Genomic DNA, 24,513 nt, shown 5'->3' on the forward strand with positions numbered 1-24,513 from the left:
ATTACACACTATTAGAGCATTCTGTGCCCATGCATCTTGGATCCACTCGGCCAAGAGCACCATCTTCTGCCTCTTTAGGTCAGCATAATGGTGCCATACCTGATTACCAGTTCGAGGGATGCCAGTAGCACTGTTGTGATCATATGTGAGACAGTCCCAGGCCTCTGTTTTGTATTGTGAGCCCTGGTACTGGCCCTGCAGCAGTCTCTTGTCATGGTTTTCTACAAGGAGTCCAGCCATGACCCTGGACTCCTGAATGCCCCAGAGCTGTGCACGAAAGTGCACTCCTTCACCAACGCCTGACATAGTACTTGCACAGATAAACTACAACAGGTTCTGTGTGTATTCTAAACTGTGTGGTTTAAATAAGGCCATATTCCCACCTTTTGCTGTCATTGGACCATTTTGAAAATGCTAAGCTCAGCTAAGCAGTGCACAAATCCACTAAGCTGAGTTGAGCAGTGCTTAAAGGGGTAAATGTTGAGCACTGCTTAGACGTGTGCAAATCCGCTTAGCTGAGCTAACTGCTGCTTAGCATTCACATTTAAGAAATGCTTACACTGGCTAAGCATAGTTGAGCAGTACGTGGCACTGTTCAATTTTCATTTTAAAAATATCAGGATTGTAGATTAATTCATCATTTTTGACATATTAATTGTATATGATTTACTTTACATGACATTCGCCCTATGTGCTTTCATTACTTTACCGTGGGGTGTGACTATACTATATGGGGAAACTTGTGTATACATGAGTGATTTCACATGTTATATGCACTCACACTTCCATTTTAGACCTGCTACACTACCCTGGGTAGCAAATATCAATTACTACATAATTTAACATAAAAAAATAATGTTTACAATGCTTTCTCATGTAAAACTGAAGTGCATGTTTGGGTACTCAAACCATGAATGCCTGCATGCAAAGCCGGGACTCTAACCACTATACTATCTCATCACTGAGAGTTTGGCTATACATTTTTATTTAGCTGCTATGAGATGTTTAATCAATGCTGAGCAGAGGGAACTAACATGCACACCCACTCAGGTATGCTTAAACATACCTTAGACTAGATAAAAAAAATAATAAACCAACTTTATTTACATGTATCTGTATTCCTTGTCAGTCAGAGTAAGGGAAATTGTAAGGGGACACATAGGGACAGATTTTAAATATTGCTCTTACAAACTTAGAAAGTTGTTAGAATAATAGATTTTGCATTAGCATGACATTAACATGAGGCAGCATCTCTCAACTGTACGGATTTTTGCAGAATGTCCAGCTTATTGCTTCATATCTTTGGTCCATTTCTCATGTGACTGTGGTTTTCTAGCACATCATTGTCAAATCACTCCGGGTTTATGTCAGGACATACTGACAGATATTTCAGTTTTAGACTTCATACCCTTCAGACAGTCTGTGCTAATGCAACACCTGTTATTCTATCAATTTTCCAAGTTTGTAAGAGCAATATTTAAAAAGTGTCCCTATTTTTGGGCCTTTGTCTCCCCATTATTTATGGCTTGGTGCAGTTTCTTGCTCTAAGAGGTTGAGATGTATGTGAGGCAGGCATCTGGGTATTCTGCAAAAATCTGTACAGTTGAGGGGTATGGCCGTATGGCTCTTTTGCAATGCAGTGGGTGTGTGACAGTGCCTGTCACACACACCTCCTGCATTGTTTCCTATTAGGATAGCTGCTTTCAGTGTCCGTGGACACTGAGAGCACTTGCAAAGTCACGTATGGCACTTTGACAATGCAGGGTGTGTGTGACAGTACCTGTCACACACACACCCTGCATTAACTTCTTGATCCCCTATCTACTTCAGTGTCTGCGGATACTGTTTTACTAATTTATTTGATTTCAGTGTCTGTGGACACTGAAATGCATTTAAAAAGTACTGTACAGCACTTTCTGAGTGCACGGGGCATGTTAGATATGTGTGCACTTCTTAAACATGCCCCTGCACTCAGTAGTGTTCATGTCCATTTAGTCTTAGCAATAGCAGGCTTTCACGAATATGCAAGGCGCGCTGCTGTTAAAGCTAAGGAGAAACGGACAAGGTTCACTCCATGCAGGAATAACACTACTCCTGCACAGGGTTTACTGAATCCCAGTGAATATCTCTGCCTAAACAGTAATGCCTTGATTTTTCATCAATTTCTTTTATAAATGTATTTATTTATTGCATTTGTTCACTGGGAAAGTCCACTGGGCCTAAAAGAGCCCATTTTCAGTGGAAGCCCAGAGAGGAAAGCTCCGACAAGAACATAGATGCAGATAAAAAATTAAACATTAACTGGTACAGAAGTAGAAACAGTGGTAGTGGTTACAGTAATATATACAGAATATATACATAAGTCAGGAATTTAGTTGGCTTGATTACAGTAACATATACAGAATATATACACAGAACAGGAATTTAGTTGGTTGCCAGATGAATTCGGAGTGGTATAAACAGAGAAAACTTAGTCACTATTATTGCACAAGTACCAATAAGTGATGAAAGAGAAAAAATAAATAAATATGGAGAAGGTATCATCAGTCGCTAGTAGCAAAAAGCATAGGAATTTTGTTATAATATAAGGAGAAGGAAGAGGTTAGGTTATAGAGCAGGTACATAGCCAGGAAGAGCTGAGATGATTTTTCAGTATTTGTTTGAAGGTGGTGGTGGTGCTACCCATGTTTCTTATAGAAGGAGGAAGCAAGTTCCATAATCTGGCGATGGTGAAGTAGTAGAGCAGTTGACCAGTTGGTAAGGCGGGCTTTTCTACCTTTAGAAGTAGATAATTTTCAGATCTCAGTTGCCTGCTGAGTTGGTATTTGGCAAGTAGAGTTGAGAGAGCAGGACAGTCTGTGAGTCTGTAAATTATTTTGTGTGCTATAGTTAGCTAGGTGAATGAGAGATGGTGGGGGAGTTCCAACCAGCCTAATTGTTTCAGTGAGTTACAGTGGTGGGATGAGAATTTGGCCTTATGACAAATTTGGCTATTCTGTTGTAACACATATCAAGTTTGGATTTTGTAGAATTTTCGATATTAGTGAGGAGAGGGGTACCATAAAGGAAAGAGGGTAATAAAACTGTAGTTGTGAGGGTTTGTCTAGTAGAGATGCTAAGACAGTGTTAGTGCCTGTACAGCATACCAAGCTTTTGGTGTGTTTTTTTGTTATGTTACTGTTTATGTATAGGTCAAAGTTTAAGTTTTCATCTATAATAATGCCTAGTAATTTAGTGTGGGGGACAACTTCTATAGTGGTATTGTCTTAGGATTGTATACCGAAGAGTTTTTTTTATCTAGGGGAGTGGTTTTCTTAGGGGTAAAAATTACTAGTTTAGTTTTTTTTTGGATTTAGGGCAAGGTGATTGTTAAGCATCCAAGATTCAGTAGAGGTGAGGGCATTCTGGGTGATCTGCTGAAGTTCAGAGCTTTTTCAACATCATAATACTGTTTTGTATTGTTCTCCAGATTTTCTAGTACATTTCTATACATTTTCTCATACTTCACTTTCTCTTTCTTTCTTACATCATCCAAGCTTTGAAAAAAAAACACACTTTTTATACTTGCACAAAACAAGTAAATCCTGCCAACACAGCAGAGATTACCATTTAAAATTCTGTTTATTAAAACAAATGTTAAAAACAATAAAAAAACAAAGAGAAGATGAGCACTTTCATGCCTATCACAGGTGTTTCCTCAGATCTAACACCCAGCAGTTAAAAACCTTCCTTAAATACTTACAAATCAGGGTGGGCTACATACAGCTCTAGATCTCAGCACAGATCTTAAAGGTACAGAACCATTTAAGCCTTCCCCACAGTCAGCAAACAGTTCTAAAATCTATTTTGTTTCTGCACACTCAGTCTTTATTTTAATGTCACCTCTGCTAATGTTAGGTTTAATCAACTCTAATACTAGGAGCATAAATTTATGAGAAGAATCATTGGCTGCAACATGTCTAGTAAGGGCATTTCTGATATCATTCTTAGAAATATCATTATTGTGGTCATGTATCCTGGATATATTTCTTTTGTGCAGTCTTACTTTTCTAGTTCTTCCAGCCTTTTCCACATATCCTATTTGTTCTTACTTTGTGCTTGGTCTGGATACTCGGAGCATGGCAGAAAGAGGGGTTGCTGAGCTGGAATATGTCCATGAACTTGGAACTTGTATACACTGTGATTGTTTTGGCTGCATTTTTAAGGTAGAAGGTAACCCTTTACTCTCTACTGATGGAACTGTTTTAGTAACTTCAGATACTTTGGAAGTGGATTTTAACAAAGTTATACTTAAATTCAGATTATTAGAAAATAAACTGTATAGATATAAGAGAATGCAATGGCAAAGACTGCATTTGGAAGTGTGTGTACATCACAGGTTTGTCCCAAGAGGTTTACATGTGGTAAAAATGCCTACTTATGGAAACATATATCTCAAGCTTCTAAAACCGTAGCAAGCAGTGAATCTTGAGTTGAGTTTCAATTATATGAGACTACACATTGAATTTTTTCAACCTATTGAGATGTCATTGTCGAAAGAGATTATGGCTGAGAAGGATGGACTTAATTCTTTGTGAGGAAGTGCCTGTGATAGGTGTTAAAGCATTCATCTTCTCTCTTGTTTTTTATTGTTTTATTGTTTTCAGCATTTGTTTTAATAAACATAATTTTAAGTGGTAATCTCTGCTGTGCTGGCTAGCTTTACTTGTTTTGTGTAATCTGATTTTTCTGGTTCATCCAGTCTTCTCCACATATCCTGTTTCTTTTTACTTTTTATACTTCTTTTTCAATTCAATTTACTGTTGAAACCAGTTTTTATATTAGTTCTTCCTGGTTATATGATGCTTCTATAACTGCAATACTTCTCATTTTCCAATTTCATCCCATAATTTCTCATTTATTCTTTTTATTCCCATTCTTATTTTAATATTCTCCCTTTTTTCTATCACCGCCATCCATACTGATAAATGGTTTGAAAAAATATTAGCAACTGTATCACCAAGCCTTCAGCTAATAATCAGTTTCAGATTCAAGTGTCCCTCTTCTATCAGTCCACTGACTTTTGTTCCACACATCTAATTTACCATATTTTATCCCTTCCTATATTTTGTTTTACATTGTTCCCTTTCTTTTTACATTTTTCCCTTAAATCACAAAGACTTGTGCAATTATAATTTTCATGTTAACCACCACACAGTCTAATATTTGATGAAACAGAATCTCTTTCCTTGACAGTTAAATATGCATATAATGCTATAATTATATAAAAATGTTCTCTCCACCTCACATCCACAACAGTTAACATTTCCATCCTTACCAGCATTACATCTAGTATTTTCTCTGTTGTTCTTACACAACAGAGCCAATCTAGAACAAAGTTCCATATTATATTTCCACCCCACAGCTGTTCTGTTTGTGGTCTTTCTTCACTTGTCAGTAAATCTTACATCATCTAACAGAATAACACCCACATAAGATTAACCACGTCATTCTGGTATCCTTATCCTTTTACATTGTTAAAAATACATTTACTGAAGGTATTCTAAAATTGTTGCTTTTCCTTCTTTTTAAGTTTAGGGGAAGTAGATTAAAATTTTTTTTCATTATTATTTTTATTATTTTTACTGTTTCCCCAATTGAATAGTTTTCCTGGGTTTGAGTAAAAATATTTGATCCTCAGAATAGGATTGTCCACTGACTAGAACATCAACAATGTTAGTATCAGTTCCCTTCTCCTGTCATCTCTTCCTGTATCCACTCGTTCTCCTCACTTCCCTCCTCCATATTTTTTCTTATTCTACAGTTCCTTCCTTCCCAGTTCACCCTCGCCACCAGCTTCTTGTAGTTCTTCCTCGTGTATATTTCCTCCCTTTCTCCTATTTTTTCTTTACTGTTTGCTCTCGACAATCTATTCATAAGTGCCCCTTTTTTGCACAACAGTTAGACACATGCACATCATTGTTGTATGCATCTTCACCCCAGACTGGTTACATTGCACCTTATCACAATCATTAATTAAATGATAAAAGTCCCCACAAAAGAAACATGATTTATGCTGGCCAGTCCCTCTGTGACCAGCCACAAAAATAACCCTTGGCAAATATTTCACTGTTTCACTCTGTTTTTTTAATTTTTCTTCACTTTTCAAGTCAGCTTCCAATCTCCACCCATCATTCCACAAGCTTATCTCATCCCTTTCACAATATTATCAACAGTTTCACACAGACCCTCCATGTATTTTGCTACTCCAGTTCAGCAATTCTAAACTGGCAAGTAGTATTTTTAACATTTAATTTGCTACCACAAAACAATTAATTGTGCTACAGAAAACTGCACTTTTTTGTTACATAGTTCCTGAAATTTCATTGGTCCATCAGTTTCAAATGTTAACTCACAAAAAGTCTTTATCCTGAAATGTATAAAAGACTGAATTTTTTGAGGTTTAAAACTAGGAATAGTTACCATATTGTCCTTTACATAATAGCTGTGTATTCCAGTATCATTTGCTGATCTTATTCTCTCAGTTGGTCTTCTATTTTTTTTAAACAATTTCCTGTTGCTCTCATTTTTTGTCTGCTGTCACTGCTGCATATGTTTTAGTTACTAAATTATCTGCTTCCACAAAACTGGACATCTCAGCTTGCTGCTGATGTCCCCTTACTTTCTGTCACAGCTGGATAGGTTTTAACTGCTTTATTCACTGCTGCCACATCATCTGGTTCTTTTTTCACATTACCACCCTCAGCACTTCTGAAAACATTATCTGCCATCCAACCCAACAGTTACCTAGCAGAGAGAATACCCATGATCATGAAGGCAGTTACACCAGGGTGAGGCTCTTCCACTGCACTTAGGTTGGGCTGACCCCTGTGATTTCCTCAACTGTGGGAAACTCAACTACATAATTTATGATAGTGAGGAGTGCTTTCTTTGTGTACATGTGTATATGTGAAAAATATGGCCCAGACCACAGAATCCTTTATAAACGCATTCTATGAACACCTTCAGGAATGCATGGATCATGCAATCCCAAATAAAACTAAGACCCAATCCTCCAAAGGCAGACATCCTGTCTGGTGGACCCCAGCCATAAACAAACTATACAATAGAAGGAGGAAGCTACTACATGATAGAGCAAAATCCCAAAAAGGGAAGGCATCTCTGATCAGTATTAGCAAAAAACTACGGGCACTCATAAAATCGTCTAAGGCCAGCTTCGAGAGAAAAATTGCACAGGACACTAAGGATAATCACAAGGCTTTCTTTAGTTATGTTAGGAACCAGGGTGGGAATTCCAGATATGCTCAGAATTAGTCGAAAATGAAAAAAAATACACCAAACCCACAGACATTGCCAACATCCTAGCTGACAGGTTCAGCGCAAACTTCTCCCCCCCCCACCAAAAGGACAGATATTTATCCCAGCAGAATGCTTCCCCCCTGACATCTCAGATGCTCAGGTAAGAGCTGCCCTCTCCAAAGCAAAAAACACAGCATCAATGGGAACAGACGGTGTCCCGGGCTGTGTCCTACATGAACTCCAAGAAGAGCTAAACCCAAACATAAAACTACTGTTCAATCTCAGCCTTACTACAGGATATGTACCCAAAGAGTGGCGTACAGCAACAGTGGTCCCTCTCCACAAAGGTGGTGCCTCAACAGATCCTGGAAACTATTGCCCCATAAGCCTGACTAGCTTGGTCTGCAAAGCTATGGAAAGGATCATCATGGACCTCAAAAATAAAGATATTGGGGACCTACAGACACTGGATCCTACCCAGTTCAGCTTTGTTAAGGGCAGATCCTGCCTCTTAAACCTGGTTGATTTTTTTGAAATGGTCACCAAGGCCATTGACGAGGGCCTACCTGGACTTTGCAAAAGCCTTCGATACAATACCCCACTTGGGCATTATAGATAAGCTCACCAGCTTAAATATAAACCCCTATGTCATTAGATGGGTTGCAAACTGGCTCAAGGACAGAACCCACATGGTTAGAATTGCTGGAGCCATGTCAGACTCCAAACCAGTTACAAGTGGCATTCCCCAAGGCTCAGTCCTGGGACCTCTCTTGTTCGGTATATATTTCTCGGAGGTACAGGCCAACACGGAAGGACTGTGGCTGACTAAGTTCGCAGATGCAAACTGGGCACCATAATCGACTCTCCAGCCGACACAAGCATCCTCCAAAAGGACCTCATAGAAACAGACAACTGGTGCCAGAGCCATGGACTCAAGCTAAACGCCAAAAAGTGTATAGTCATCCCCTTTGGCAAAAACAAAGTTCCCACAAATTACCACATAGGTGGTAATCCATTAAGTACAGAAGAAGTAATTAGGGACCTGGGGACCTAAGTTGATAGCAATCTCTCATTTGACAACCACATGGCCAAAGTGGTTAGAAAAATATTTTATATAGCCCACCTAATCATGAAGGGATTCACATCTAGATCAGGGGAGGTCATCGTGCCTCTTTACTCATCCCTCATCAGGCCCATAACTGAGTACAATGCCCCTTTTGGGATGTACCTTACCAGACACCTGCAGCAACTGGAAAGACCCCAAAAGTACCTCACCAACAGGATCATGGGGTTCAAACAAATACCATATGCTGCCCGGTTAAAGAAACTCCAGCTCTACTCAGTGGAATACCGCCTGCTCAGAGGCAATCTGTGCCTGACGTATAAAGCCATGTCAAACCCGGAATTAATGGACATGCTGCACCTCAGAAAATCCAAATCCCATTGAGGTACACGCTCGAGAGACTTGAACCTCAGCACTGAAATAAATAGGACATGCTGGAGGAACAGATTCATAACCCAGAGGCTCCCTTCACTCTGGAATAAAATCCCAGTCCAGGTTAGGCAGAGTCCCTCATTGACTCTCTTCAAGAGGAATCTTGATGAGTGGATGGGAGATCGTAGGCTTACCCCGGGTATCACTTCTGTGTCACTGTTAGACAGAGGCACAGTATATTAACCTCGAAAAAGGGCATAGAAACATTAATTTAAAATGGGTGGTGAAAGCCAAACACACTCTGGCTAGGCTTATAAATGCCCTAGGGCAGATAGCCTAGTATGAACCTATGAATCTATGAACATATATATATATATATATATATATATATATATATATATATATATATATAGTTATATGTCAGATGGTCAAATTTGGTCGACTGAAACAGATGGTCAATAGGTTTATAGGTTCATAGGTAGGTACTAGGCTATTGGCTAGTGGATGAGATCAACAAACTCTGGGTAGGGAAATATTTCCTTTCCTTTGGAGTTAGTATATATAATTTGCGTATAATTTCCAGGGGTTTGGGGTAGGTGAAGGGTCACTTGCCCACCCACAAAAACACTTGCATTTGATTTAGCCTGCTGCAGGATAATGCCTGAACCATGCATAAAACATGTCAGCATTATGTGTTTTGATGTAATTATACTGATATTCTGGTTATCAACATTAAGGTCATTTGATCAGCAGGCCTACATGTATGCATACATATATATATATATATATATATATATATATATATATATATATATATATATATATATATATATATATATATATATATATATATATACATATATAGATATATATATATGGGTTACCTTTAGTTTCCTGACAAACCACTTCCTGACACTCATTCCACCAACATGTCAAATCACAGACATTCCCAAACCCGATGTTACCCACGCAGTTAGTAAGCAATTGGCCATCTACTTGAACTTTGCCCCTTACCTCCATGCTAGTGTGCTTTCGGAGTTGGTATATTTACTAAGGGGGGTGTGGGGGGGGTTAATTTTTTTTCGTAGTTTAGTCCATTGGGATGGCCAGGTGTTTACTAATCATGTGGGTAGCATCAGGCTTGGGAATGTCGGTGATTTGACGTGTTGGTGGAATGAGTGAATGTGCATACATGTACAGTTTACTTCATCTACTTGCCTTTTTATTTAATCTCAAATTACAAAAAAAAAAGAAGAAAAAAATCACTGAAAAAAAATTCATCTGAAACACATTTGCTTGAATTACAATTATTTGAAAACTGTAGAAGGCTATAGTCAGTCATTGCTAGTGTGGTTTAGGTTCTTAGTGTCATAGGATTTACAAGGCAAATTAGTCTAGCACATTATTTGTATTTTGGCAGTGCTCACCCTTATGTTTACCCTGTCTCTAGAAGTTTGTGTTTGTGTACCACCAGTGATACCCTGTGTGTGATATTTTCTGTATTACCCATGGTTATGTGACCAAGGAGATAAGTAATGGGATATGGGGGCAAAGCCCGGCAGCCACATTGAGGGCACAGGAGATGTGTTTATGAATGTTGCTTTTCTTTAGTATTACTTCACAGCATCAACAGACATCCACAACATTGGCCAACTGTGAATATTCGCTGAAAGGAGACATAGGATTCGCTGATTTTACTTAGGATGATAAGACTGGTTTATAAAACAGACTTGCAATGCTTAGTGTTCAATGAATAGCCATTTGCTTAAGATTTTGTTTGATGGGTAAACATAGACCCTCCTGCAACTTAGCTATCAAGGCAAAATAATATTGTATTCATTAAATAAACTTTTTTTCCTAAGGTGTTATCGGTATTTCTTCACAAATTAGTAACTTCCCTAATTTTATCCATTATCTATATTTATTTTAACTAGCCATTTTCCTTTTACATGCTCTGCAGGTAGTCATCTTTAAAACAGACTGCAGTTGAATTTAAAATGATTTGCATAGTAAATAAAGGAAGTTAAACTCCTTAAAAGTTCACCCTACCTTACTCATACATGTTCTTTCTCTCTCTCTCTTTCTCTCTCTCTCTGTATACATACAAACACACACACACACACACACACACACACACACACACACACACACACACACACACACACATGCATGCATGCAGATACATACACACACAAATTCATGCACACACACAAGCATGCATGCAAACACACACACACACACACACACACACACACACACACACACACAAACACACATGCATGCATGGCATGCACATGCACACACACACACACACACACACACACACACACACACACACACACACACACACACACACACACACACACACACAAACACACATGCATGCATGCACACGCACACACACACAAGAGCTCATTTAGAGCATGAAGGGAAATGGGGAATTATTTTTTTCATTGATTACTCAAATGGAAACGATGACTAATGCTTCTTAATTAAAAACTCAAATAATAACATGCTTACCTATGCAAAAGAAATCCATTGTCTCCAGTTTCACTTTGTACAGTTCTTAAGCTGATATGCTTGCAAAAAAAAAAGAACTTTTTTTTTTCCCTTTCAGGGATTATAATTTATGTATAAAGGTTTTATCAATTTTATCCTGAAATGTAAAAATCAAAACATCCGGCGGCAGATTCAATAAAGCCTACATGGTTCGCTAAGACCATGTTCACGTTGTGGTAAAAAAATATCACCACATACATAGCTCTCCACTTCACACAGGTGTCTGCTCAACACACTTGATTTGGTCCAACTGGCTATACAACACAATCTTGTTTCTGGACAGTCCAAATTCATTCAATACTATATAGGTATTTTAATTTTATATTATTAAAGTGGATAGCTATAGTCCTTTCCTACCTCCCTCCTGCTCATTTCTCTATTGCTTTCCCTTTGTCCTTCACCCTGTTTGTACCCCATTTCACCATTTTCATATCTACCCCCGTTTTAACACCTTTAATCTGGTCAAAAAATAGAACTACACACCACACAGATAAGTGAAAACAGGTTTACTATCAAAACTTAGAAATGCACCCGGTCCAGTCATTACGTCGTTGAACTGGAATAGCGAAAATTAAAACATTTTTCAGCCCCCATCTTGAACCATGGTAAGGTCACGAGTTTGATATTTGCTGTTTTGACAATGTGCCCATTGACCTGCATATGCCATCCAGGCATCGATATTCAGGCCTCAGTATGGTAGGGTTCAATGTTTATCCTCATGGAAAACCTGGCTTTGATAGTCTGTCACTCAACTGGGAACATTTCCTGGTTTTGATAGTAAACAGTGAAAACAACCCAATGAAGCCCTTCACTTTTTGTCTTCTTTATTTGTGTGGAGGTTGGCTTTGTGCACCAATGCTAAGTGACAGTGAATGGCTCTTCAGTGGTGCGGTTACCTCCATGCAATGCTGCTTAAACATGTTGTGCTAAGGTAATTCACAGTGAAAATAGAATAAAGAATTATTTCATTGTATTATAAATACATATTTAAAAGTATTATATACGCCTGGATTTGAAAACTATATCATGTGGGCTCAAAAAGCTGTCTCTCAATGGATTGAGACCTACTGCCACAGAGTCAGCTAAACCACAGGTGTGCTTCATACACTCAGTACTATCCACACAGGTGATTGCTGCACCTCTCTGCTTAACATGTTTGCATGGAGGTAAGCACACCCGTGGAACTGTTATAATTTTATCACTGAAGCAGATGCTCATGTTTGATTACCTCTTAACTATGCAGAAACTGGGAAAGCAATATAAATGTGTATCTGGACTGCACAAATATTTTAATATTAATTGCGCAGACCAGCTGCTTGGTGGTACACTATGAGAAGTACACATTTGCATGTATTACTCAGGTTTAGTGCGCATTTAGTTTCATTCCATGAAAGTACATGTAAAAACAGTACCAAAGGGTAAGCACTTTTTAAAGAAAGTACACATATGTACATTGTAGCCATGTGTTACCTGCACTCATGCACTTGAAACTTGACCTCTCAGTACTTGTTCCCAAATATATCAACTACACTACAGAATTAAATAAAAAATGTTTTCTTATATACCATGTACGTGTTTTTACATGTACTTTCATGGGATGAAACTAAATGGGCAGTAAACCCCAACAAAACTAAACTGCTAATTTTTCCCCCACCTGTAAATCCTGTTCACCATTCTTTACCATAAGTTCCAATAATGGCACACATATCCCCAGATGTTCACACCAAACTCCTAGGGGTCTCAGTCGTCAATACTCTAAAATATGATACCCATGTCAATCAAACCATCAAAACCATCAACAAAAAACTGGGCTCCCTCTATAGGATCAAACCTTTCCTCACTCCATTTGCAAGAACTTCTATCACTCACTCCCACTTACTGTCTACCCTTCTCTATGGCTCCCAGTTTTCACCAACTTGAATAAAACCACTCTTAGCAAATTGCAAGCTGTTACAACTGTATTGCTAGATTTGCTACAGGTACAAACTTTTAGGACCCACCACTGTATCAACTTAACTCAACTAGGTTGGCTTGAATGGACTAGTCTTCCCCAATAGAACTAACTTATAATAGCTCACAAAGTTCTAAACCACCCCGATAAGGCACCAGCACTAAACAAGATCATTAATCCCTACAGCAACCTGAGGTCACTGTGCTCTGCTGACAAACTGTCAGTTCAAACAACCAAAAGCCTAAATGTGGCTGGTGACTCTCTATCTGCCAACTCTGTAGGCAAAACTTGGAACTATCTACCTGGTGAACTTACTCTCCAGCCCTCTCTAACCTAGTTCAAAAAAGCCTCAAACTACACTTTCAAATGCACTGGCAATGTCCCTGTTCAAAACATGACTAACACACACACCCTGGTATTGGATATCTTGCCTAATTAAATCTGTCATTTGACTCTAAAATGTATATGACTTTGCTTTGTGACATATCTAGAGCTCATTAAGGGATAAAGTCCTTATCTGTGTGAAACCCTGTGTGAAACTTTCAGTTGCCTACCATGTTCTATAAATGTTTTTAACCTTAATGAAGACTGTAAACTATGTTAATTTGTAAATGTTACTGATGTAATGTAATCTACTAACTTAGAGCTTTTTTTCCCGGGCCTCCGCTGAAAATGGACATATATCCAGTCGGACCATCCCGGTAAACAAATGTAAAATAAAATAAATAAATAAAAATGTATGTCTTTATACTGACAATACACATTTCGATTGTCCAGTACTTATAGTAATAATTGCATATAGTTTGTAAAGCTGTGTCTTAAAGTATACCTGCACATTGGAAACACAATAACAAATGCTATACTTTGCACACTCATCAATCTGGTAACACACAGATCTTTAATATACTGACAGTTATACATGACTAGCCATCCTTTTCATACAGGCCTCCCAATATATTCTCTCAAGCTTCTAGCAATGATATCATCCACTATAAATTGTCCTGCAGTGTTATAAAATTTGGGCTGGTGCTGTGGTGCTTGCGTTAAGTAGTGAGACCTCTAGCTGATCTACCTAATCAAGTAGAGATTTTAATCTCACTGCAGTCATCTGTGGTATGTGTGTGTCTGTCTAGTCAGAAGAGCATAATGTGTATCCTTCATTTATCTGAACAATCTCACAGAATACAAGTATTTTGAAAGTTGTGCATGCCTACACATCCGTTTAATTCTAGCCTCACAAGATGATCTCTCAAGCATCAAATTATGATACCATCCACTATAAATTGTCCTATAGTACCATAATAGTCAGACTTGTGCTGTGGCACGCATGTTAAGTAGTATGCTTTCTAGCTGGAGTACCTAGTTATATATATATAGGTTCTAATCTCACTGCAGTCAACTGTTGTGTGTATCTGTCTGTCTAATCAGAAAATTAGAACTGTGTGTCATCAGTACAATCTCATGGAGTACCAATATTTTGACAGTTGTACATGTCTACACATCCATTTAACTCAGGCCTCAAACCATCTTCTTTCAAACATCTAATGATGATATCATCCACTATAAATTGTCCTGCAGCTTTGTAAAAGTCAGACTTGTGCCATGGTGCTTGTGTTATATGCTGAGATGTATAATCAGTGTACTTAGTTAGGTAGGGGTTCTGTTCTCACTGTAGTCAACTGGTGTATGTGTGTTGCCTTTAGCTGTTATTTTCTGTTGTTGCACTCGTCTTGTTTGTAGTGGCTCTGTTTGGTGCTACGCTGCTTTTGTATTGTCCTGCTGTTTGTTTTGCTGTAGTCAAACTCTACTTTTCGTGGATTATTGAGCCGTTACACGCTCATTGGTGGGACCGAAGTTTTGTTTTGTTTGTTCACTTGATTGACATTCAAGAGATATCAGCTAAAAATATTCCCTGACACTATAAAAGACATTATCCTTTTCTCACTAGATGTTGCTGAATTCATTACTTACAAAGTGTTGTCCAACACTTGTTAAGTCAAATTTGTGTTGTGATGCTTGCTTTAAATATTGAATTCTTTAGTTGGTGTACTTCATTAGATGGAGGTTCTGTTTTTACTCCAGTCATATAGTGTGTGTGTGCATGTGTGTGCATGTGTGTGTGTGTGAGTGTGTGTGTGTGTGTGTGTGTGTGTGTGTGTGTGTGTGTGTGTGTGTGTGTGTGTGTGTGTGTGTGTGTGTGTGTGTGTGTGTGTGCGTGTGTGTGTGTGCATTTGGTTGACATTCAAGAGACCATTTTACACCTGCATGTGGGACACTGCTATTGCCATCCTTTTCTCATCGGACACTGTTGATGTTATGTGTTATCTGATGCTCTCTAAGTCAGACTTATGCTGTGGCATTTGTGTTAAATACGAAGTTTGCTAGTCAGTGGTAGGGGCTTCTCTTCTCACTGCAGTCAACTGGGGTGTGTGTGTGTGTGTGTGTGTGTGTGTGTGTGTGTGTGTGTGTGTGTGTGTGTGTGTGTTTCTTCAGTTGGATGACATTCAAGAGAACATTTTATACCAGCATGTGGGACACTGCTATCACCATCCTCTCCTCACCAGATTCTGCTAATGTCATCAGGTATACAATATTCCCTGACACTATAAAAGACAGAATTGTGCTGTGGCACTTATGTTAAATACTGTGCTCTGTAAATAGTTAGGTATGGGCTATGTTCTCACTGCAGTCAATTGTTGTGTGTGAGTGTTCACTTGGTTGATATTCAAAAGACCATTTTACACCATCATGTGGGTACAGTGCTATTAGCATCTTCTTATCATCAGACTCTATTGATGTCATCAACTATGAAGTATTCTCTGAAACTACAAAAGCCAAAATTGAGCTGTGGTGGTTACAGTAAGTACTGTGCTCTATAAATAATTAAGGATTCTATTCTCACTGCAGTCAACTGTGTGTACATTCAACAATCTCTATGGTGAACAACTTTAGAATGATATGTGAGCCTACAGCTATGTCTAGCCCTCTTCTGAACATCTTGTAGCCTACAATGATTATGTCATCTTGACAGTATTCAAGACAAACGTGCTGTGGCAGTAACATTAACTACTGTGTTTGTAAGCTACTTTAACTACACATATAGTTGTTCTAATCTGACAGCAGGCAACTTGCATGTCTATACATACAACTCTCACTTTTGAGACAATTTTACACAGGGATGTGACTTTACATCCATGTCCTACACTCCTTCCAACATATTCTCCTCAGCATACAATGATGCTATCATTCTCCATAAAGTATAACATGACAGTGTTACAGTCAAACATATGTGGTTTTGCTACTGTGACAATGCATGACATTCATTGCTATGCCTACACAGGTGTAATGTTCAAATCTGTCTCCGTCTACTGCTGTCTGTGTGGTTGGTGCTACATTATGGTCATTGTATGATCTTTGGAATAACTGTTCATTTCACTACCACTTGGAGTACCTTTCACCTAGCCTCATGCATCCTCCTATCCCTCTGGCCATATGACATCCTTCCTGCAGAGGAATGGAGGATGTTGTCATGTCAATATGCATATATACACCATGCATTAGGGTCCTTCCATGAGCCTTTGCAAACAATCTTCAGACCACTGCATGTGTGATTGCTAATTCTGTCATGGTGTGATACACCTGTCCCATATGGACAGTGGCAGAATGTAAAGCAATCCAACAAATATATACATAAACACAATAGGCTTCCTATCTCCCATAATATAGATATAGGGTTTTCTAATATGGTGTCATAATGGCTAGGATTTCATGAGATGTTGACCATTAGCCTAATAATGTCCTATGAACCTATGAACATGTGACATACCATTGCTGCTGTCACTGACAAGTGCTATATTGAGGTATGGATGTACAGTATGGCTACAAGTGAGTATTACAATATGTGATGTGAGCTATCATATTGATGACCATTTCTGCCATTACATTGCATGTTCCTTCTATAGCAGTTGTGGTAATATGCCTCCTGAGAACTATTGATATGGGATTTGTTGTTATAGAGGAGCAGATTAACCATCTACACATAATTCACATTCCTGCAGTGGTGGTGCTGTGATAGTGCTGTTGCCTGACAGTAAGACGTTGTCCCGTTTGATTCTCAGCTAGAGCATCTTCTGTCTGGAAACATGAATGAATGGGCGCACCTTCGTTGAAGGTTGTGCATCAGGGCTGGCAACTCGGCACATAAAAATATACTGCCAATCATAGCAGACCGGAGTTCTGCTGTGGTGACCTCTAACCGGGAAAAGCCGAAAGACACAACATAATTCACATTCCACCATCACAGTGACACTTGCAGTATATGGCACAGGTGTGCATGCATCTACATACCATCATTAAATGCTCTGTGACACACATCAATATAAATTCATATTGATTACATGGTCACACAAATTTTATCTCATACACAGGTTGTTATGCACAATGTATCACATGTTTTGATACAATTGCAACCTTGCAGAATTCATTGTATGTGCAGTTGTCTTGCTATACCCAAGGATTATTGAGGTGGCTAGCAGAACCTTTGTGTGACTCTTTGCATTTGTATTAGGAAATGTTCTGCATAAGCCACAAACAACTTATCTGTAATGTGTCCTGATATGGCATCAGGCTGCTCAAACACATCTTGCCCATGAAATACACACATGCATATGTTGTGCAATTGATGTAAGTACATGACACTGGTACAGTTGTATGACTGTGTGCATAGTACCACTGTGTGGAATGTGATGAATGACCAAGGCTGTATTTGTAGATCTTTTCACAAAACATGTAGTTCATTAAATTTGAAATTATAAGTGGAATACACACCTAAGCACAGATCTGCATGTGGATACCAACTGGCATACCCAACCAGAGGAAACAGACAATCTGCTAGCTGACAGTTTGTCTCACGTCACCACTGGCCATCAGCCAAAGTATACCTGCAAATGTTACTCAGTTTCTATTCAAAAGAGGGCAGCACATCTCTGTGCTCTGTGCAGCTAATAACACAGAATCAATGCCCCTGACAACATCACTGTTTGCCTATAGCTTGACAAAGAACATGGACCTACAACCAGACACAGTTGGATCCATACACAGTCTCCAGATGGAATATGTTCCCATAGAAAGATGTATATCAACATATATCCTTATGATGGGGAGATGCACATCACCTGAATCATGCATGTATAGACACATCCTGACTCTTGTCAACTGTGAGGTAGACTAACAAGTCATCATGGACCTTTTCTAAAAGGACTCTGGTAATATTCTTACTGTGTGCAAAAGACATGAATTTTTCAGGATACATCATATCTGTTGCATCTGCTTGATATCCTCAAGAAAGTCAACAAGGGCATGCATGATGCCAACACTATCATTTTGTGTAACATGACCTGGCCAAGGCACTTGACAAAAATCCACATTGAGGTATTACTGAGACACTGTCACAAGTGGCCATATGGCCATAAATACCTATATCACCCAGTGGGTAGATCACTGGATCACATACATGACAAAGAAATATGTTGAAGTGTGTGAAGTGACCTATATCTAGAGTCCAGTACCTTAGGCTCCATGCTAGGCACTTTTCTGTCCATTATTAATTTCATCAACACCATAAACTCATACAAATACCAAGTGAAACTTGTCTCTGCCACCTTTCTAGACCTATCCAAAGCATTCAACACAGTTTCCCACAATAAACTCCTATCCTGTCTCTCTGGACTCAACCTTGATAATTTCACCATGCAATGGTTCATTAGCTACCTAGACAACTGCTCTCAACCTGTCAAATGACTCAAGTCTCTCTCCCCCACTCCCAGTCAAATATGGCATACCTCAGGGCTCAATACCTGGCCTGTTTCTCTTCAGCATCTTTACAAACCAACTCCACTTAGCAACCACAAAAGCTGATACAGTCCAATATGCGTATGACACTACCCTAACCTTCTCTGCACCCAACATCCATCTCCTACAAATCCAAGCCCAATAATCCTTATCAGAAATAGAAAACTGGTTAAACAATTCTTAGCTGATACCCTAAAAAAACACAACTAATGCTATTGCACCCAATAAAGACTAATGATCCCATCTTCTCATCACACATGTCTCTGAAGCCAGACTACTAGGTCTTAAAATTCACCATCAACTTAAATACACTAAACACATATCCCTAATCATTTTCAAAGTCCATAAAAAGCTTGGATGTCTCTATCACAGAAACAAGTTCTTAACCTCTGAATCCAGAACTGCCAAAGCCAGAACTCATCTCTTATCAACACTAATCTATGCATCTCCAGTACTAATAAATCTAAATAAAACAGACCTGTATAAACTTTCAACCTGTTACAACAAAATAGCTAGGTTTGCAACCAATGCTAAATCACACTCTCACCACCACCAATCCCATTACTATTGCTAGAATTTCCAAGCTTACTACACTACTACCAGCTTAACTTAGCCCAACAAATACTATATCACCCTGATAAAACCACATGTACTAACAGGCTCCTACATTTCTATAGCACCAACAGGGAACTATGATCCAGTAACAAAGTGCTAATTGAAGTCATTCCATGTAAAAACAGCTCAGTGGAATCTCGATTTACTTATGAAGTTGCAAAAACATGGAACACCCTACCCCCAGACCTCAAGCTACAAAACCACACTACCACATTCAAAAAACTCCTTAAATCACACCTTTATGAAAACCATATATGTAACTGTAATGACCCTCCCTGAATCCACCCCATGCTTGGCTATTTTTCATTGCTGATTCTGATGAACACTATTTCCACTGACTTTATACTCTACCTAGGCAAATTGTACATAGTGTAAATATCTATTAAATTTGTTATTACTATGAAAATTGTATATATACTGTACTTATGCTCACTATACATATGTACTGTGATCATATACTTCTACTACAACTTTGCTTTTGCTTAACTGTTAACCTTACTTGAACATGTTTTTTTAAACTATTGTCAAACTTTGTTAACTACTTTTTACTTATTCACTCTGTAACTTTGTAGAGCTTTTCTCCTCAGGACTCAGCTGAAAATGGACACCTGATGTCCAGTCAGACTATCCTGGTAAACAAATGTTAAATAAATAAATAACATAAATAAATACAATTATTTAAGTCTCAGACATGAAGAATGACTTACAAATTATTTGTCCAAACAGCTTTGTGGAGGATTTCAGATTATGTTCAGTCATTGAATCCAAGTGTGATATTAGTAGAATACTAGGGCTGCTATGGTGCAGCAGTTAGCATTGTTGCCTCACAGCAAGAGGCTCTCCGGTTTGATTCTTGGCTGGAGTGCCTTCTGTGCTTCTCTGTGGTCGAGTGAGCTTTTAAGATGTGCAAGAGTGTGTGTGTGTGCCTTCAGTGAAGGTCAGTTGGTAGGCTGGCAACTTGACACTGTAAAAACTTCACTGGTGATCAATCTGCAGACTGGTGATTTGCTGTGGGGACTCCCAACTGAGAAAAGCCAAACGTCATTGCTTTTACAGAGATAAATCACCCAAGTGTATCACATTTCCCATCATGAGTTCCCACACATCTTACTGGCAATACCTAAGTATTCTTTTTGTGTATAAACATTAATGTTTGATGGTGTGGAGCCCCCATCAAGGTGTTATACAAGATGCATTTGTGATGCATTCAGTACAAACATAGCTGATTGACAACATTGATGTCATGAGTTACATTTGTGACAGTGTGGATGGTGCCATAATTATTCCATGCACACCTGTCAGCTAGCCAGGGTTGCTCATATTCTCACATACAGGTATAGCAGTGTCCCTCCAAATACCTCCAGGAAATGTTAAAGTTTGAGGAAGGTGTGATTGATTCCCTTGATAAATTGCTGACAAATTATAGTTGTACAAGTGTGTTCTTGCAGACCCATCTCTGATCACTCACAATCACAGATGTTATGTCAAAGACATGGGATTACTGGTGGTATTATTCTGATGGTGGCCATGATCGTGCATGCGTCTGTCTACTTTTGTCCATGAGCCTGTTACTATGTGTCCTACATCATTGAGACCTGTGCTGACATTACATATATATCCAGGAAACCAATTTTGCACAACTTCACAATATGCACCTAACCCCTATTGTATATACCATCCCTGGCAGATGTCCTCTCCATTGTTCATGTCAGTTTGCTTATATCACAAAGCATGTGCTCCATTGATATGTCACCTTGTGTGGCAGTCACATAATATACAATAACTATGTAGTCTGTAATGTATCATGTCAATATGTGATTAGTGTTCATGCTACCAGTGTCTTCATTGACATGCCTTCATCTGCTGTACATTACCCTGTTTCATCTATTCTCTTCTCCTGTGTTCATTCCTACAATTCATCTGTGTCCCTTTTAATATACACACTTCCCCTGACTATTTATTTATAATGCAGTCTATGTAGCCTTACTGATCATTTACACAACTTTTATTCAGTATGCCTGACACAAGTTTCCACAATACTCTGCACTGTATATACTTTCGTGTAATGTGTTGCAACTATATACATTGCTTTATTAATAAACCTGGTAGTAATTGTGGCATTCTGCACAACCCACAGACTTTTTTGCCTGTAGGTAAACAGGTTTACATGTGTGCTGCTGTCTGTGTTGCTTTACATTGTTTCCTGACTGGCAACACCACTGTTACTGGCCATGAAACTGTGCTTGTTTACGTTTAAATGCTGTGCGCAGCATGCATATGCAATTAGAGGTGCTGCTCACTGCACAAACAGATAAACTCTGTGTAGGCTTCACGCTAAACCTACACAGAGTTTACTGAATGCCCAGGCAGGTCATTACATAATCCTTATTATAGTACAATTTAATAAAGATTGAAAGGGGACGATAAACGTTAACAAAGCAACATTCCTTTTTTACAGATTGAGACATTTCTTCCATAATGAGACAAAAAGATGTGATGCAGCATAAGTCATAATTATTACATAAAAGTGTAGTAACAGCTTTCATTTTACTGAGTGAATCCATGTTCCATTTGTAAAATATCCTATTTCATATCACACAGCACGCTGCACTGCTTTACTAATTAATGATACATTTAACCCACACCCTGCCCCTGCCCCTGTACCCAACGATACCACTGCAGCTTTCTTTAGAAAAAAATTCCATAACACTACCACTATACAAAACAGTCAGACACATACTATATGCATCAGCACATGCACACACATCACTTAATTTATCTCCTTATCCAGCTCTAACTCGGTCTACTTTGAGCTCTCAAAAGCAGTAAAACCCAAATCCAAATCGCGCAACATGGAAACAGTGAACTGTGAATATGTCGAACAAATGAAACCACGAACAGGGAAATATCGAAATCACATAGTTGGCCCATCTGCGGTGTATAGCTCCATAAGGTAAGTGTGTGATAGTTATGGACCTTAGGGTTAGGGAGGGGTTAAGGTAAGTGCATAGGTAGGTAGTGTATGTAAGGCTTTGTGTAGGTAATGTATATAAGGTTTAGTGTAGGGTTTTGTTAAGTGTATGTGTGTGAAATATTTAGTTTGTTTGGGTATAGCTCCGTAGGGGAAGTGTGCGGTAGTTACTGACCTTAGGGTTAGAGAGGGGTTAAGGATAGTGCATAGACAGTTGTGTATGTGGTGTTAGTGTAAGGTTAGCAGTAGGATTTTGGTGCTTTAATTTAGGGTTAGAAGTAGGGAGTTGGTTAGTCTATGTATATGTTTTTTTTATTGTGTTTGGGTAGGTAGTGTGTTGTGGGTGGTGGGTTGGCCTACTATGACGGTTTGAGGTTTATATTTTCGTGCTTTAGTACATTCAATGTATCCGCGGATCACTCTTTATGTGTCGCACAATTTGGATTGGGGTTTTTCGTGTTTCGAGGGTATAAAGCCCTAACCCTCTTCACCTAACCCTAACCTGTAAACACTGTCACACACATTCTCCCACTCCAGTGCTGAAACTTTGACTATATCTGAAAGTTTTGGCATTAATATCACAAACACTGTCAACCATTTTTTTCCAACAATTAAAATATTCCACAATATAAACAGTCACTGTATTTCTCATGGTCTTCACCCCATTGGTGAACTCAAGATATCACATAGTGAATGAATATGTATGAGGGGTTTGGTGTAATAGTTAAGGTGTTTGCCTCACAAACACAAGGTACTACCTTTGATCCTCACCTTTGGATGGGAAATTGACACAGCTTAGAATGGACCATAAGGGCAGCTAGCCTAGTACTTACCTACTTACCTTAATTGTGAATTATGAACTATGATGATTTTTGATCAATGTGTGAGAATGGCATTCAGAACACTGGCGAAGGCACATTGAAAACTAAAAATAATGAAGAAAAAGGACAGAGAAACAAAACTGGTCATTTTCCTTTCACCTTATAAAAACCCAAACTCTAAAATTATTACCAGACCAAGTTTGTCTGAATAGTGATACTGTCTCAACTTACTTTTGCCTGTTACCGTAATATCAACCCTGCCATTGCCTCCAATCTCAGCCTTCCACACTGCCTTCCCAAAAAATGTTTCTCTAGCAGTATCACCAAACAAGGCAGGTAAAGACACAAACATACAGCACATACATACCAAACAAACAACATACATGCTATCACCTAACAACATTAATCCTAACCCTAAATAAAAACCTCTCATGCACACATGACAAAACACACATGTACACATGCACACACACACACACACACACACACACACACACACACACACACACACACACACACACACACACACACACACACACACACACCCCAATATACAAAAATGCACAGACATAACTACAGCAATACCCTTCCCTGACTTTTAACATAGACAACAAAATCACACTCACCAGCACAAATGCATAACTTGCACAATAAGTGGTGTGTACTTTACTGGTGACTGGTGTCTTAGTGAAGGTGGTTTCACAAATTGTGAATTTCTGGGGTCTGTTAGTGAGCCAGCTGGCAATCCAGTGAGTTATACAATACCCGAGTGGGGTACCTGTACTGAGCACCTTAGATAGGTCCAAGTAGGTGGTATGCACCATTTTCCACTTTTCCTTTACCTTTGTGGCCTTCTCAAAAAAGTTCACCAGGTTGGTAGGCATGACATTCCATTGACAAAGCCAAACTGAGTTGGGTCTAGTGTCTGAAGGCTGCCTATGTCCTTTTTTTAAAACCTTTATTGAATTATCAGTTGTGAAATAGGCAAACTTACCTTTGTGTAAAAGTAAGA

The 24,513-nt window shown here is 38.8% G+C and overlaps 1 pseudogene; it reads left to right on the forward strand.

The window, feature by feature from the left end:
- The first annotated feature begins 6,778 nt into the window (after positions 1-6,778).
- LOC122816867 lies at positions 6,779-6,932 on the forward strand (annotated as a pseudogene).
- Positions 6,933-24,513: the final 17,581 nt, after the last annotated feature.

Source organism: Protopterus annectens, chromosome 1.part1, assembly GCF_019279795.1.
Source record: "Protopterus annectens isolate FY-2018-M chromosome 1.part1, PAN1.0, whole genome shotgun sequence".
Lineage (NCBI taxonomy): Eukaryota > Metazoa > Chordata > Ceratodontiformes > Protopteridae > Protopterus > Protopterus annectens.